We start from the raw sequence: 18456 nt of genomic DNA, 5'->3' as shown, positions 1-18456 counted from the left end.
TCTCCTGCAGAGTGGAGAGAGCACAGACCTAGGCAAACATCCAAATTAGCACCTAAGTTCCCAACCCCATTTTCCTGCCCAAGTCACTTCCCTTTTGCCCTGATGGTGCTGCCCAAGATAGGAGCGAGGGGTCTCGTGCCAAATGCCACCCATCGGCTGTCATAACAGATCGCCACAGATTGGGTGACTTAAAAAACAATAGAAAATTATTTCTCACAGTTTTGGAGGCCAGAAATTCAAGATCAGGGTGTTGCCAAGTTCGTTTCTCCTGAGGCCTCTCTTCTTGGCTTGCAGACGGCCACCCTCTCGCTGTGTCCTCACGTGGCCTTTTCTCTATGTGTACACATCCCTGGTGTCTCTTTCTCTACTAAAGACACCAAGTGATATCCAAATAAAGACACAAAGCAGGTGAAGCATAAGCCAAGGAGACGTCTTAGGTGCACCTCTCCCCTCAGACGTTTACTGGACATCTCAGACACAACATGTCCAAAGCCGAACTTCTGACTTTACCTCCGGCTCCTCACATTCACTCCTCTCCCCAAGAAAAGGAAATACTGTTCCTCCACAGACTTCTCCATTTTTGAAGTTTTCCTCAACTCCTCTTTTTCTTTTCAATCTTTATTGTTAAAGTGTTACATACACCCCCTTCCCTACCGTCCCCCCACCCCCACTCCCACCCCCACCCCCACCCCCCCACCCCCGGCACATTGACCCCTTCTAACACGCCCCTGCCACCCGCCCCAGGCCTTCACCGCCCTATTGTCTGTGTCCTCGGGTGATGCATATATGCCTACAACTTCTTTGGTTGATCTCTTCCCTCCCACCCACCCTCCTTTGCCTTCCCTTTGAGATTCCACAGTCTGTTCCACGCTTCTATGTCTCTGGATCTATTTTGTTCAACAGTTTATTTTGTTTATTAGATTCCACATATGAGTGAGTCCTCTCTTTTTCATATACTTCACATCCAATCCTTAGGAAATTCTGGTGGCTCAGTCTGTAGGATGTATCCAGAACCTGATCGCTTCCTATCATCTCACTGTTGCCAAGCCTCCATGACCTCCATGACCTCCACGACCTCTTGCACAGCCCACTAACTTCTCTCTGTGCTTCTTCCTCAGCCCATCACTCATACCTCCTTAAAGTTTTCTGAACAGAGTAGCAAGAGTGACCTTTTCTCCACCAACTTTACTGAGATATATGACATTGTACAAGTTTAAGATGTACAATGTGATGATTTGATGCAGATGATTTATCCTAGAGAATGTTCCATGTGCACTTGAGAAGAATGTATATTCTGCAGCTATAGGGCAGGCTGTTCTGTGTATGTCTGGTAGGTTTAGTTGCTCTAAAAGCAATTCCAATTGAAAAGCCCAAGTTAAAAGGCAGCCATTTTTTTTTCTTTCTGTCCTTAGTTATCTTGACCCTTATCTATATAGCATAGGGCTGTAGTTGGCAAACTGCGACTGCCGAGCCACACGCGGCTTTTTGGCCCCTTGAGTGTGGCTCTTCCACAAAATACCACGTGCGGGCGCACGTACGGTGCAATTGAAACTTCGTGGCCCATGCGCAGAAGTCGGTTCCTGGGCGAGTCTATTTTGAAGAAGTGCTGTTGATATTTGGCTCTGTTGACTAATGAGTTTGCCGACCACTGGCTAGGGCTATGCCTTAGCCGCTAGGGTCTCTCAATCCTTAACCCTTAGCTCCACCTTGAGGATTTCAAAAAATCTCAAAGAGAGTGCCCTCGGCGGTCTCAGATCTGTCTCTTGCTTCAACTGTGCTTGGACAGAACAGACCCTGGGACGCCCCTCCTTCCAGCCTCCGACCACCTTCCAGTGTCTTATCCAGTCACCACCTTCAGAGCCATCTGCGGGACCAGCCACACACCGGGTGTTTTCCTACCTTAACTCCTTCTTACCAAACAACCATGAGCTCCCAAACCCGTCAGAATTATTCCACCGAGGGGGAGGCTGCCGTCAACCGCCTGGCCTGCATCTGCAGGCTCCCACCTACCTCTCTCTGGGCTTCTTGTTCCAACACGAGGATGTGGCTCTCCAGGGCGCGGGCCATTTCCTCCGCGAGTTGGCGGAGAAGAAGCGCGAGGGCGCTGAGCGGCTCTTAAAGTTGCGAAACCAGCGCGGTGGCCGCGTTCTCCCCAGGATGTGCTGGGCCTCCCCAAGATGAGTGGGTGAAACTCAGGGCCATGGAAGCCGCCATGGAAGGCGCCCTGGCCTTGGAGAGGAACCTGGCCAGGCCCTGTGGGAGCTGCAGGCCCTGGTTCTACCCACAGCCCCTCAGCTCTGTGACTTCCGGGAGAACCACTTCCTGGGTGAGGAGGTGAAGCTCATCAAGAAGATGGGCGACACCTGGCTCCCCTCCGCAGGCTGCCGGCCCCCAGGCTGGGCTGGGCCAGTATCCTTGGAAAGGCTCACCCTCCAGCACGACTAGGAGCCTTTGGAGCCCAGAGGCCTTTGAGGGGCCCACTATGCATTTCCTGGTGTCTGGCTTTTACCTGAGCCTCTCCCCGAAACTGCTAGCCATTCTTTTAACCACCCTGAAGCCCTCTCCATGCATTGGACCAAATGAAACAATAAAGCAAAAAAAAAAAATCAAAGAAAGTCAGCCTGAATTTAATTCCAGACACCAAGGAAGAGAAAGGGGAGAAAAGAACATCCTTCCAGCCATTGGAACTAGTAACCGGAAGGGCCCTGTGCTCCAGGGTGCATGGACGTTGTCCTACAGTCGGCGGTGTGCCTAGTGCAAACCTCCACTGTCCATGGCCAACTCACACATGAACCTGAAGTCTGAGTAAATTACATAAGGAGGGATGAATATTCACACTCTCTCCCCTCCAAGGATTCTGAAATCGGCATGCATTCTTCCCTAAATCCCCAGCACCTCCCATTTCTGTGCTTTGTTATGCAGATAGAAGAGTGCTGATGAATCGGCAGGACAGCCTAGATTACCTCAAGTAAGGAAAGAATAATTATGAGAGAAAAGAAAAGAGGGGAGAAAGAGAGAGAGAAGGGTTTGGAAGAATATTCAGAATTGGGACTTGAGAGAAAATGAGTTTCTTGGAGCTTTCTGTCCATGAGGAATATGAGGGGTAATGATTGGAACAAATGTTTTAAGTTTTGCTGTTCTGTACATTAGCAATGTTCTTTGCCACCTCATTAGACTGAGTAAAGTTTTTTAAATTACTCCTTCGTTATTGATATGTTTTCTCCTTAAAGTCATCCCTATGCACAACCAGTGCACTGCACGAGAAAGAAACACAAGACTGCCCTGTTTCACTCAGGTTATAGTTATAGATTTTATTTCCATTCTGAGAACCACTCTCCTGCGAGTCTGTAATTTACATTGCATTTTTGGCATTGATTGCCTGCTGTCCAAGTTACACTCCTGGTGTGGCCCATTGTCCTATGGAAACACCAACCCACCGGTTGTAGTTAGTGTTTGAAAGACTGTGACAGGAAGCCGTTCTCAGAGGTGGCTCCTACAGCAGTCCCGGCTGTCTGTACAACAGCTCCAGGCAGTGATAATGAACTCGGGCTTTTCTCTAGTGTGATGCTCTTCAAACGATGTGGCTAAATGTATTTTAAAGGTTCTTGCTGCTCTTACACAAGTAGGGTAGACACATCTGGCAAGTGCAGTCGTCTGAATCCTTTGAAATATATCCCAGGCTCAATTCTGGACAGAACATCTGCTGATTCCAGACCTAATTGAACTATTGGGATTCTTACGATTGGCATTCAACTTTAAAGTTAGCCGCATCTATCTTCCAGAATAGTGCCACACTTCCTTCTCATGGAGGGATGGTGACAAAGATTCTCTTCTTGACCAAGCTCTAATCAGACGCCTCTGAGTTCTTTTTCAACTAGGCCTCATCCTTGGGCGCATCCTAAGGAGCCCAAAAATTTCACCAAGAATTCTAAATCAGATTAGCCAGAATCCCCCATCCTCCACATTTCGCTGTCTTGTCAAGCTCTTCATCCTCCCTGATCATCCAGGGGTTATCTGGTCATCCTACCCTGCCTTCAGCAAGAATCCTATAAGGTCATTTTAGACACAATGCCTCCCTTACCCTTGATGTTTCCTCTTAATAGTTTTCCATCTACCAATTCCCCACCATAATGCCCTTCCCCACACACTCTTTTGTGGCTGTAAATTCCAACTATTCCTTGTATTAGGAGTTGGGCCCAATTTCTCCCCCTTACAGCAAAACCCCATCGCACTGCTTCCTATCCTGACCTTGAGAGTCCTGAAGAAAGCCTGCCTTCCTATGTTAACAAGTGTCATAAACAATTCTTTTCCTGTAACAATGGTCGGAAGACCTCGAAGATCAGATCTGATCATGTGGAGGCCTCCTTGCTACTCAATGGAGCCTTTGTGGCAGGATTTGGCTTAAAACTTGCTTTTGCCATAATCTAGTAGAAAGTTGTGGTAGGAGCATAGAACCCTCAGCAGCTCCTAATTATTCAGAACAACATACTTTCATGTGCCCAAAAGAACCGCATTTGTTCCCTGAGCAAGTTAGTTTACGGCACCTACCTCAGCGATGATGCAGCCTGAAGGTTGGGAACTCGGAGATTTCCCCAGCTGCAACCTTCCACAATTTTACAATTTATCCGGAATGTGCGGAGCATCTGCTCCCCAGGCCGGGCAGCAGTTATATAACCACGCAATCTTCGTTTTGGTGTTGATCTTTCCCATCAATTGCAGATACTAGTAAAGAAGCTGAGGAGGTTTTTCCAAAGCCAGCAACCCCTGTTTTCAAAGGGGTGATTAAGTAGTGATGGCATAATTGATGTTAGCAATCACTGGGACTCAACAATAAGGGCCCCCAAGAGAGGGAAGTGGGTTTGTTCTCTGGCCTCCTTGTCCAAGGAGGCTTCCCCCTGAGTCATGCCACCTACGGGAAGGGATTGTTTGTGGAATGAAGCTGCTCCACTGCCTTCCTCCTTACTTGTCTGGATTGAAAGCCTCTTGCCGGTGTCCCCTGCTGCTCTTTCAATGGCGGGTCCTTTCTCCTGCTGCTGGAGTTCTGCCACTTCAAGAGAAACCCAGCTGGAGACCAGGAAATGGGATTTTAAATTCTCTTTGGGCACCTGGCACTGACAGGTAGAGGTGCCTACATGAACTACTGGTTATGTTTCCATGGAAACATGAAGCAGTTTGGACATACAAAGTTAGCATTAACCAGCACTGTTCCACGGACAAGCTATCTCTCCCTTTTAAAGGGTCGTCCCCAATTCAACTCAAACTTGTATTTTATTGAATACCTACTATTTGCCAAACCTGGTGTTGCTGCGAGAGTAAAGGTGAATGAAATAGATCAGTGGTTCTCAACTTTCTGGCCCTTTATTTTATTTTTTTAATATATTTTATTGATTTTTTACAGAGAGGAAAGGAGAGGGATAGAGAGTTAGAAACATCGATGAGAGAGAAACATCGATCAGCCGCCTCCTGCACATTCCCCACTGGGGATGTGCCCGCAACCAAGGTACATGCCCTTGACCGGAATTGAACCTGGGACCCTTGAGTCCGCAGGCCGATGCTCTATCCACTGAGCCAAACCGGTTAGGGCCCTTCTGGCCCTTTAAATACAGTTCCTCATGTTGTGACCCAACCATAAAATTATTTTCGTTGCTACTTCATAACTGTAATGTTGCTACTGTTATGAATCGTAATGTAAATACCTGATATGCAGGATGGTCTTAGGCGACCCCTGTGAAAGGGTCCTTCGACCGCCAAAGGGGTCGCGACCCACAGGTTGAGAACCGCTGAAATAGATAGTCCTTTGCCCTTATGAAACTCAAGGCCAGCAGACTGGTGCATTCTGAAAAGAAAGATCCCAGGCACATCAAGAACATAAACCAAGCCGATTTAGCCATTCCTCAAGAGGTAAGACTTAAGAGATGAGTAGGAGTGATAGAGAGAGAGTGTGTGAGAACTTGAGAAATAAATGCATATTTTACTTTTTTTCTTTCACTACTAAGGGTGAGTGGTCAAAAAAGTTAGAACATCACTACCCCAGAGCAAATGATCCCCAAACCTCATATCACATTAGAATCCCCCCAGGTACTTATTAAAATAACAGATTCCCAGGTTTTACTCCTAATAATTATGTTTGGTAAATGTGGGGCAAAGTCCAGGAAACTGTTTAATAAACACTCTGTGTGATTTTGGTGACTCCTGTTCCGCAAACAAGTTCCCTGGAAAGCTTATTCCTTTTCTCTGCCCTCACACCAGCTTTTTAATAGATCAGATGTCCCCTGTGCCTCTTTCCCTGAAACCTGAGGCAGAATGCAAATGGCATTTCCAGGAGGAGCCCTGAGTACCTGGTTATTGCCCCCAGGTCAAGCAGCCCCTGAGTTGGGGTATGTTTTTCCAAGCCACTTCTGTGTAGGACAGTGGTTCCCAACCTCCCTAATGCCGCGACCCTTTAATACAGTTCCTCATGTTGTGGTGACCCCCAATTTCATTGTTACAAACTGAACATAATTAAAGCATAGTGATTAATCACAAAAACAATATGTAATTATATATGTGTTTTCCGATGGTCTTAGGCGACTCCTGTGAAAGGGTCCTTTAACCCCCCAAAGGGATCACGACCCACAGGTTGAGAACCGCTGATGTAGAATTACCAGATAAAACACCTGACATGCATTAAATTGGAATATCAGGTTAAAAACAGCAAAATTAATATAAGTATGTTTCAAATACAGCTTGTCCAGCAGTCCAAGTACCAAGACCCATAAATGCTCCATCTTAGAAGTCACTGCAGCATGTGGAGGCTAAAACATTACTACTTTTCCTCTCGCCTTCAAAGTTCTTCTAGCTGGCTTAATAATTAAGTTATTAACAGACAAATTTACAGCAGAAAATAAAATTTGTAGTACCTGCGCATGGGGAGTTCACACAACCATGAAAATTCCAAACACAGTGAGGCAACATTGGGTATATTTGTCCTTTTGGACAAAGGAGAAAAGGGAGGCAACAGGGTCTTACGTTTCAGAAGTGAGAATGAGAAATGTACAGGTGCTTGAGGAAGCTGGGACGCACATGGCAGGCAAGTTCTTTCTAGGCAACTCAGAAACAATAGGACGCAGGGCTATCTCACTAACAGACCACTGCTTGAACCCCTCCTATTTACCATACTTAATTCAAGTTAGGCTAAGTGGAGCATCCTAAAATTTCCTTCCTGGAGCAGATTTTCTGTCTGAATCTCTTGGGTAGGAAAGGGGGGAGGGTCAAAGGTATTTTCTTTATTTTTTTAATTTATTGATTAAGGTATTACATATGTGTCCTTACCCCCCCCCCCCCATTGCCCCCAGGACTCCCACTTATGCCCTCACCCCCAGGTGTCTGTGTCCATTGGTTAGGCTTATATGCATGCATATATATAAGCCTTTGGTTGATCTCTCCCAAAGGCATTTTCTTTACATGAATATCTCTAAAAATCAATGGAAAAAAATATCCTCAGGTGAAGATTAAAAAGTAGAAAATAAATAAGTAAATTTTAAAAACCATAAATCATTAATTGCTTCTGTGTCTTAGGCTTCAAGTTACATTTCTTCCCACGTAAACTAATATCTCTCACTTCGGTTCCATTTTCTAATGAGCTCCATTACAATTTGCCTTTGCCAAGAATACTGCTGGACACAGAAATGGGTAAAGTGAGGCCCCCTCTTCGATGTGCCCATATTCTGGAAAGGGAGGCAAATGTGAAATATGCAAATAGAATAGAGTATGCTGAGTGCTGTAATGAGGGTAAATAAGCATGAACCACTAAAAACACAGGAGGGTCAGGTGAGACAGAAGCAAATTAATAGTTAGACCAAGATGAGAGGTCAAGAAAGCATGATCAAAGGTTCAGAGGCATGAAATGCCATCATGTGCTCAAGGGACTATGACTAGTATGGTACCACTGTAATTAGCTACTTATTAATAATAGAAAAGGAGCAAAGGGAAGGCCTGACATTATAAGCATGGCCATCTGGGCAGCTTCACCAGGAAGTTGCAACTTTGGACTCCCCAGGGAACCACTGCCCATTGACCACATGCTCCTGTCTCCCATTTCCCTCTGGCATACGCAGTGAAGTTGGGGTGGTACCAGGAAAGGTGTCTGTCAGGCACACCTGGGAACAGAGATTATTGGCCAGAATGGGTGTGGCCACTGCAAGCACACAATCATTTGGGAATACATAATCCCCTGAACAAAGGAGTTTGTTCTCTTGGCTCCCGGGGCTCTTTTGCCTGTGTTTCCTCCACAGCCACGTGCCCTGCGGACACCACATGCAGTGAACTGATGGGCTGCACAGGGGCAGGAACTCAGCTAGCCTAATGCTGTATTGGGTCGCTCCACGTGGAAAGGGCACTGGCTCTGATCTTAGCCCTGCTAAAGGCAACGTGGGACTTCTCCCTTGGGAGTACTGAGGGAAATTAAATCTTGGAAACTCAGGGATGTGACTCTATGGAAATAAAGCTTCCGACTATAGCTCATCCTCCCATGGGGGCCTGCGGAAATGCTATTCCAGTGGGACCCCAAGAACCCCACTTCCACCACCAACAGTACAGTGTTGCTCAAGTAAAAACTCAGGGGAATAAAAAAATGACAATGAGGTTAAAAATCTAACTTTACAACATAAAATGAAAAACTACCAGAAAAGCTTTAGGCAAGAAAGTGACATGGTCAGATGCAGGTTTTGGATGAAGCTCTCTGGAGGCAGTATGGGAAGGGATGCAGGGTGGAGTGAAGGGCAAGGGGGGAAGTATAAAAATCCTGGCATCAAAGAGTTACACATGGTCCCCATAGAAGAAGAAGATGATCTCAGCTGGGCTAATGAGGAAGGGAAAGAGGAGATGAGCCTGAGAAATACTGAGGATGTCAAATAGGCAAGATGTGGTGGTTGGTTGTATATTAATTTTTTAACACTTTTCCTCCTATCTTGTAAGTTTTTCTAGCTGGGCTAATAAATTAACAGAGATTAACAGGAGAAAATCGAATTTTAATACATGCACATGGGGAACTCACATAGGCATGAACATTCCAGTGGCAGGGCTGTGATGCAACATTGGTTATACAAGACATTTTGGACAAAGGAGAAAAGGTGGGGAATGGTGTCTTAGATTTCAGAAGTGAGAATGAGCGATTTACAGGTAGTTGAGGAACAGGGGGACACACATGGCAGGCAAATACTTTTTGTCTTTTTGTTGGTGGGTTTTTTTCCCCGTTTTTTGTTTTTATTTTTGTTTGGGGCGGGCAAATTCTGGCTGGATGACTCAGGAACAGTGGGGCAGTGAGGGTATCCTCTTGCTTACCATACTGATAACTAGGCTAAGAGGGGCCTCCTAGGAGTCCCTTCCTGGAGCAGGCCTTTCCATCGGAATCTCTTACGTAGGAAGGGGGAGGGTCAGAGGTTCTTTCTGAGCCTTGTTTCTTTTCTTTTTTATTTTTTTAATCCTCACCCAAGGATATTTTTCCATTGATTTTTAGAAAGAATGGAAGAAAGGGGGAAAGACAGAGAGAAATATCACTGTGAAAGAAATACATCGATTGGTTGTCTCCTGCACACACCCCAACCGGGGCCTGGGCCTGCAACCTAGGTCCGTGCCCTTGATCAGAATCGAACCCGGGACCCTTTGGTCCGCAGTCCAACGACCTATCCACTGAGCAAAACCGGCTAGAGCTGAGTCTTGTTCTTAATAAACAACTTAAAATCAATATCCCAAAAGGCAGCTTCAGAGTGGCAAAACTTTGGTTCCCTTCAATGGTACGAAAGGAAAAGGGGACATTGGTTTTCCTAGGTTGGCTGACCAGGGGGTAACACTCTGCCTGCTTAGGCATGAAAGCGTCCCTGCTGACCCTCAGCCCGTGTCCATCCTGCATCCTCGCAGGCTGAAGTATGTCATCACTGATGCGCTTGCCTGTTTAGGGCACCCACCCCTCGTCTGGGTTGGCACATCCTCTCACCTGCACCAGCGCCAGCACAGGGGGCAGCATAGAGTCAGCATCAAGAAACAGTTGTCAGAGGGAAGGACAAATACCAAATACTGCAAACAGAACTCCTAGGAAGAAAGTGAGAATAGAAAAGTGGTTGCCGGGTGCTGGGGGTGAGAGAAATAGGGAGATGGGGAGAAGTTAGGAAAAGTGCATGAACCTTAGGTTACATGACAAACGAGGTCTGCGGATCTAATGTATAACGTGGTGACTGGAGTTGATAATACTGAAAATTGCTAAGAAAATAGAACTTAAATGTTCTCACCAAAAAAAAAAAAAAAAAAAAAAAAAAGGGTAAATATGCGAGGTGATGACGTTTTAATTAACCTGACGGGGGGAATCCTTTTATAATGTGCATGTATATCAAATCACCAACACTGTACACTTCAAATATCTTACCATTTTATTTGTCAATTAGACCTTAATAAAGCTGAGTAAGTACGGGCATAGTTGCCCAAATGTGCAGAATGACAAAGGCAGTATACAGGAAGGAAAGACACTTTAAAGAGTTGCTTCTTGGACGCGGTGAGTTTGCAATGACTGTGAAAACATCCAAGTGTGGATACGCAGGAGGCAGCGGGCAGGGAGTCTGAAACTCGGGGGATATGAGGTTGGGAGATAAAGGCTGGAGAGCTACCAGCATTGCGAACAGCAGCAATGTGAGGAGAGCATCAGGAGCAGCCCCAGGGGAATTTGACAATGAAGGGGACATCCTCCCTCCCACCTCTGCCTCTAGAAGCCCACCCTCGCCGTCCGGGCTGCTCATAGCTGGTGCACAGCACACGCCCGCGACACCTGTCTGGCTGTGCTCAAGGGAGGGCCCACTAGGCCTTCGTGACCTTTCCCAGGAGACACCCTACACCGATCATATCTTTCCCCACATTTTGCCAGCTCAGTTCTCCTGAGTTCTTTGAGCAGCCCCTGAATTCTGTGAAATCCTCTCCCATGAAGTCCTCCCTCGCGGGGCTGGACGCTAGACCAGCAATGATCCTGAGTACCCGAGCCTTTGCATCCCAAATCACCTCTGTGCTCATCAGAATGTAGGAATCTTGCTCTTTCCCATCTTTCTGCAATCAGATACCTTTGCGTGCCATCTGCCCTCGAGATCAAACGCGGCCTGTGTTGCTATAATACTGTTGTCCATGCTATTTGGTGTGTTGTTCCTATTCTGTTATCTGGGTGCCCGGCCCTGGCAGGGTCTGTGTGCTCTGACCTGGTGTGTGCACTGGGGAATCACAGGCTGTGTCAGGAGGGTGACGGGAGGGCCTGGCTTTTCTAGCTCCGTTCTGTTGAAAATAGTCACCAGGTAACCAGGCGATATGTCAGACGACGCTTTTTGGTTTGGAAAATGTGGTTAGGGCAGGAATCTTTGGTAGATGGCCTGGCATTTACAAACCGGCAAAGTTGAGCTTCTAAACTCCTAGTTTTGTCTAAAGCCCACAGGACTTCTTTAACTAGAAAGGTTAAAAAAAACTAACTAGAAATAAAATAAAAATAATAACTAGGAAAGATAAGGTCTAGGTCAATACAAGAAATATATTTATGTCTGTGTGCCAGCATAACACGTTTTTAGTGATGCCTCAATTAGGAATAATTGTACCTGCCAATCACAGGGAGCCTCGCCCTCACCCCCATAGCAAGTTAAGATACAGGCAATCCTCGACTGGCACAGTAGCTGCCCTGCAGGACCCATCAAGACCCAGGCTCCCCCTGCTTATCCTCTCTGCCATCCTTAATTATACTGGCTTTGTCCTCATGCTGGTCACCTCCTGGACAATGATGGTTGCTCCACTTGCAAGTCTTATGTTCCCAAGAAGATGGGAAAAGAGGGCTGAGGGAAAGGAAAGAATGTTTTGTCATTTTATTCTGGAAGGAAAGCCATCCCCGCTGGTGTTTACCTCCATCTCACTGGCCATCTCCAGCTACAAGGGGACAGAGATCAAGCCTGTAGCTTTCACGGTGTCTGTGAGAGAGCTTGGCAAAGATGGGAGCAATGAATGTTGGAAGCTGCCAATCAAGTAGTTCAGACTTAAAAATAAGTCTAAGTTACTTTATCACATCTGCATATTTCCTAAAATATCTGTGAGCATAGCTTAAGCTGATTTATTCATGCTGATGTTGATTTCTATTTGCACAATACTTGAGGCAATCTTATGTCAAAATCTTCCACTCTACATAAACAGTAATACCATCCTCTTTTATATGCCCTATTTTATCAAAGTGAGGTAGGAAAAGAATTGAAAATATTTCTAGATGCTAGTTCAGTTAATTGGGTGAATAAGACATCTTTTTCTCCACATATTTTTTAAATATATTTTATTGATTTTTTTACAGAGAGGAAGGGAGAGGGATAGAGAGTCAGAAACATCGATGAGAGAGAAACATCGATCAGCTGCCTCCTGCACACCTCCCACTGGGGATGTGCCCGCAACCAAGGTACATGCCCTTGACTTGACTCGAACCTGGGACCTTTCAGTCCGCAGGCCGACCCTCTATCCACTGAGCCAAACCGGTCAGGGCTATTCACATACTTTTAAAGTTAGTTCCTGGAAGTCTCCCCAGTTTTGAAAAGAATATCTTTGGTAGCCTGGCCAGAGTGGCTCAGTGGTTGAGCATTGTCCCGTGCACCGAAAAGTTGCTGGTTCGACTTCCAGTCAGGGCACATGCCTGGGTTTCAGGTTTGATCCCTATGTGGGAGTATCACAAGGATCCGTTTCTCTCTTACATCAATGTTTCTCTCGCTCTCTCTTTCTCTCACTCTCTCTCTCTCTTCCTTTCTCTAAGTATGTCCTCGGATGAGGATTTTAAAATGTAATAATATCTTTGATTGGCAAGCAACAGTACCAAAGATAATTTTCCATCTTGCCCTGCTTGGTGTAAACTGGAGTGGCTGCAGCTGTGAAGTCACAGAATGGGTTTGATGTGGAGCCTTTTCAGGGAGAAGTGCTTTGTCTCCATCTGGTGGACAACCTTATCTTTGCACCACCAGCAGTGGTGCCCACACCTGGCTGCACTTGAGAATCACCTGTGGTGTTTGCAAATCTCAATATCCAGGCCCCTCTCCAGGCTAATTCAGCCAGGTCTGGGAGAGAACCAGGAATCAGTATTTTAAAAAGATCTTTAGGTAATTTTAATGTGCAATTAGGGTTAAGGACCACTGAATTAGAAGAAACTCTAAGTTGGTGAGACATACTGGACAAGCATTCCTCCAAAACTGCCAAAAGGAAAAAGAGCTAAATGGGAAAGTTCTGAAATCTGACAGAGGCTCTTTTTTCCAGAGGGGAAAATGTCAAGGAGCTGCTAAGAATATAACAAATCTACATCTAAATGACTTCCTGTGTGACTCTCCCTATGATGAGGCAGAATGTGCGGAGAAAACACACAATCTGACCCGTCCCTGGGCAAAACTGTTAAGTAGTTTCAATATGATTTGGGTACATTATGGGCAACTTTGTTACACATTTTCCCATTTAATTCTCTCAAGAACGTATGATGGTGGGTGTTCCTTCTTCCCATGAGTGTCAACCTAAGTAAGATCCCTAGGGTACCTTAGGTGCCCACACAGACCCTGCTTTAGACTTGGCTGAATGACACCATATTGTATAACTGAAATTTGCCAAATTTTCTCTCTCACACACAAAAGGATATGTGAAGTGACGTGTTAGTTAACGATGGGGTGTGGGGAATCTTTCACATTGATCAAATGATCACTTTGTACACTTCTTTTTTTAATATATTTTTATTGATTTCAGAAAGGAAGGGAGAGGGAGAGAGAGAGAGAAACATCAGTGATGAGATAGAATCATTGATTGGCTGCCTCTTGCACACCCCCCACTGGAGACCGAACCTGCAACCCAGGCATGTGCCCTGACCAGGAATGGAATCTATGACCCTTCAGTCCACAAGCCAACACTCTATCCTCTGAGTCAAACCAGCCAGGGCACTTTGTACACTGTAAATATCATGTAATTTTGTCAAGCCTCAATAAAGCCATAAAAAGAATATGAGAAGCAGGGTAAAGACTATATGAGTATTCTATGTAATATCCTTATTCTTGCAAATTTTCTGTAATCTTGAAGTTATTTACAAATTAAAAGGTAGTTTTTTGTGTTTTTCTTAATATATTTCATTGACTTTTTACAGAGAAGAAGGGAGAGAGAAAGAGAGTCAGAAACATCGATGAGAGAGAAACATCGATCAGCCGCCTCCTGCACATCTCCCACTGGGGATGTGCCCGCAACCCAGGCACATGCCCTTGACTGGAATCGAACCTGGGACCCTTCAGTCCGCAGGCCGACACTCTATCCACTGAGCCAAACCGGCTTCGGCAAAAAAGGTAGTTTTTAAAAATATTTTTTAAAACTTTGCCAAGATCTGCTTCTTTCTCAGCTTGCTATTTTTTTTCCAACTGATTAGGCTTATTTAATATACATTTGTCAAACACAGTTGATAATCTTGAGAGCAAAATGCATCCAAAGTACATATACAGTTATACAAGCTTTGATTATACATGTAGCATGGGAGATACATTCATTACTTTTTACATATCCTAGAGGACATTCAAATGAAGATAAATAGGTTCAGGCTGGTAACTGCCTTTTCAAAAAGCTTCTCAAACTAATTCCTACTGATCACAGCTCAGTTTCCATCATGATACATAATTATTGGTATAAAATTTTGTATTAAAAAGACTAGTCCAGCCCAGCCGGCATCAACCTATGAACCAGGAGGTCATGGTTCAATTCCCAGTCAGGGCACAAGCCTGAGTTGCGGGTTGGATCCCCAATAGGGGGTGTGCAGGAGGCAGATGTTTCTATCTCTCTCCCCCTCTCCCTTCCTCTCTGAAATCAATAAAAATATATATTTCTTAAAAAACAGTCCTGCTGGCGTATCTATGTTGGATTGTCTATTACAAGAGCTGACAAGCGTTTTCCTTTATAGGGCCAGATGGTTAATATTTTAGGCTTTGCAACAACTCTGTTGTTATAGCACGAATGCAACTTCAGATAATTCGTAACTAAAGGGCATGACTATGGTCTAATAAACAGACCCGGTCTACTGCATCAATGATAATGTATCGTGTCTTAAAATTTCGACATAATGTGTTATTTGAGAACACATTTTGTCTCATTTGTTTTCTATTAAAAATTAGTCCTGGCCAGTGAGCTCAGTGATTAGAACATCAGCCCATACACTGAAGGATCTTTGGTTCAGTTCCTGGTCTAGGGCACATACCTGGGCTGTGGATTTGCTCCCCAGTCCCTGGTTGGTTGGGTAGCATGCGGGAAGCAACCAATTGATGTCTCTCTCTTACATTAATGTTTCTTTCTCCCCCCACCCCCCCAATCCTTCCCCTCTCTAAAAAGCAATGGAAAAACCATTCTCCAGTGAGGAGTAACAAAAAAAATTTTTTTTCCCCCAAAATTAGTTTTAACTTTGACCAATAATCCATGTATATATTTTATCTCAATGGCTTTTGATGTTGTAAACGGTTTTTTTGGTGATTTATTGCCAAATAAGTTTTAGAATGGCCATCTAAGGATAAGGAGAGTGCCAAAAGAAATGACACATGGAGTGACACCACAGGGGAGCTAAGTGTTAGTATATAAATTGTGTTCTGAACCACATGCTCGCTATATCACTGGCCTAACTACACTAGTTTCTCAGGACTAGCAGCCATCGCTCATCATATTGCTAAGTTGGTGTCCACACTGCACAAAAATTATGTATCTAAGTTTAAATTGTATATAGAACCTAGCCATACCAAGTCCATACCATGAGGCCTGTTTGCTATTGTGTGTGTGTGTGTATAATAAAGGCAAATATACAAAGTGTCCCCTTGGGAATTCGATTGGGAGTTCGATTGCTTGCTATGACATGCGCTAACCACCAGGGGGCAGCACAGACCATGGCAGGCAACCAATGGTGGTGGTGGGGCACTGAGGGAGTGAGGGAAAGAGGGGGTGGGGAGGCAGAGAACGTGATAGGGCCTGATCGCTGGCCAGGCCTAGAGACCCTACCCGTGCAAATTTCATGCACTGGGCCTCCAGTGGATCTATAATTTTTTTATTTTTATTTTTAGGGGAGAGCGTGAACGCAGTCCCCCACTACCACAAATTATGCAGTCGAGTTTCCCACATTTGGGGAAATCGCAGGGGTCAGCACATCCGGAGTGCAATGGATAAGCCTCGCCCTGGGAAAACCACCTTCGTGATCATGGTATCTCCCCTGCCAGGTAAGTATGGATCTATAATTTTGATACACATGAAAGGTATTAACTGGAGAAAATAAAAACTAAACTGACCAAACTTTTACTAATTAGGCCAAAAAGAAATAATTTTGACTCTGGCCAATGTGACTCAGTTGGTTAGGACATCATCTCATGCACTGAACAGTCACGGGTTCAAATCCCAGTCGGGCAGGTACCCAGGTTTCAGGTTCAATCCCCAGTCAGGGCTTGTACAGGAGGCACATTGCTATTTTTCTCTAGAATAAATTAAAGCAGACAAACAAAATAGGTCCTTGGGTGAGAATTTTTAAAATTCTCTAAAAAAAATTAATTTTTGGAGAATCAAGATGGCAGCATAGACTGGGATTTTTGTTGTTGTTTACCATGTAACTCATTTGGCTGTTTCTTTCCATATGTACTGATTTTTTACTTCATGTCACACATTATAAAACAAATGTTATAGAGAATTTGTATTGTATCTTCCTCTGTAGAGTGTTTTATTCCAGTGGGCAATTTGAATACTACCTTCAATTTAGGTATGCTTTGTTAGTATAAATCTGTGGAAAGCCCAAGGTGTTCCTAACGCCCTTCTATTTGGCAAACGGTCTCTTGCAGATCTTGTTGAGGTGTGATTTCAGCCTATATGCAGGGATGTGGACATCTGTTCAGTCTGAGAGCTGAAACAAAAAGCAGTTGTTCACCTTGTTCAACCTTAGCTGAGAACATGCATGTTGGGCAACTCAAATGTTTTGCCACATGCATGTCTAAGAATGACTACAATAGTGCCTAGAGTGCTGACTTGGGGATTACAAATAAATTTAACAAGTAAGAAGGTTATAAATATGGACTCTCTGAATAATGAGAATTGACTATGCATAGATTTTCAGTATAATAAAACCAGGTAGCATAATACAAATATTTCAGTGCTGCCCTAGCTGGTTTGGCTCAGTGGATAGAGCATTGGCCTGCGGACTGAAGGGTCCCAGGCTGATTCCAGTCAAAGGCACATGCCTGGATTCCACAACCCTGTAGGGGGCATGCAAGAGGCAGCTGATCAATGATTCTCTCTCATCATTGATGTTTCTATTCTCTCTCTCTCCCTCTCCTTTCTTCTCTGAAATCAATAAAAATATGGTTTAAAAAATATTTCAGTGCTTAAAGAGATCATGTAATTAACTATTTTGATGGATCTTTTCCCTAAACATAGTATTATCCCCTACACAAGACACCAAAGATAATTTTTCTTCCTGACTTAGGTTCATCATTTAATAAATAATGTTAAAATCCAATGAAGCTTTTAAGGTTTTAGACATATAAATGTTTGCTCTTAGATTAGAAAGCTGTATTTGGCAACAATTCTTGAGGCCTTTTTGCTTTTTGTCTCTTATTGGTTATTTTCTTTCTAAAGCCAAAGCTCAATTTATGTTAGCTGTATAATCTAGAGGAAATAAATTGTACAGGTCTGTTTTCTCATCTATGAAATGAAGGCAATGCATTCCTAAGGTCCCTGCAGGTCTAAAATTCTCTTTTCTAGCTATCAATGTTTTTTGGCCTCCAGATGCTATCTCCTTTTTTAGCTTCCTGCTTTTGATCTCCTATGCCTTGGAAAAATAGGAAAGACAATTCTATTATATTATAAAAGACTAGAGGCCTGGTGCATGGATTCGTGCACCGGTGGGTTCCCTCAGCCTGGCCTGCAGGGATCAGGCCAAAACCAGCTCTCCCACATCCCCCGAGGGATCCCAGGTTGCAAGAGGGTGGTTCTCGGGTGACACACCCCAGAATCAGGATCCTCCTTCTCTGGTTTCAAGTACATCACCCGAGAACTGCAGCTGCCAAGTCACCACAGCTTGGTAGCTCCTGCATTGAGCATCTGCTCTCTGGTGGTCAGTGTGCATCATAGCTACTGGTTGGACAGTTGGACGGTCACTTAGGCTTTTATATATATAAATAGGGTATTCTAATTAAAGACTTGGGATTTTTTTCTAAATTATGTATATACTGTAGTTCCCCTTGTCTGCAGAGAATATGATCTAAGACCCCAGTTGATGCGTGAAACCAGGGAGAGTACCAAACCCAATATATACTGTGTTTTCCTCTACTTACATACTTACGATAAACTTTAATTGATAAACTAAGCACAGTAATAGACTAGTAACAAACTAGAACAATTACAACAATGTACTGTAATGAAAGTTATGTGACTGTGGTCATTATTTCAGGAGAT

At 44.4% G+C, this 18456-nt stretch overlaps 1 non-coding gene across 1 annotated transcript; it reads right to left on the bottom strand.

The window, feature by feature from the left end:
• Positions 1-16079: 16079 nt before the first annotated feature.
• LOC132215077 (U1 spliceosomal RNA) lies at positions 16080-16243 on the bottom strand. The gene has a single exon (XR_009448432.1). It is a non-coding gene; the product is annotated as a U1 spliceosomal RNA (small nuclear RNA).
• Between the last annotated feature and the right edge of the window lie 2213 nt (positions 16244-18456).

Source organism: Myotis daubentonii, chromosome 13 (genome assembly GCF_963259705.1).
Source record: "Myotis daubentonii chromosome 13, mMyoDau2.1, whole genome shotgun sequence".
Classification (NCBI taxonomy): domain Eukaryota; kingdom Metazoa; phylum Chordata; class Mammalia; order Chiroptera; family Vespertilionidae; genus Myotis; species Myotis daubentonii.
This window is presented reverse-complemented; position numbering and strand designations above follow the sequence as displayed.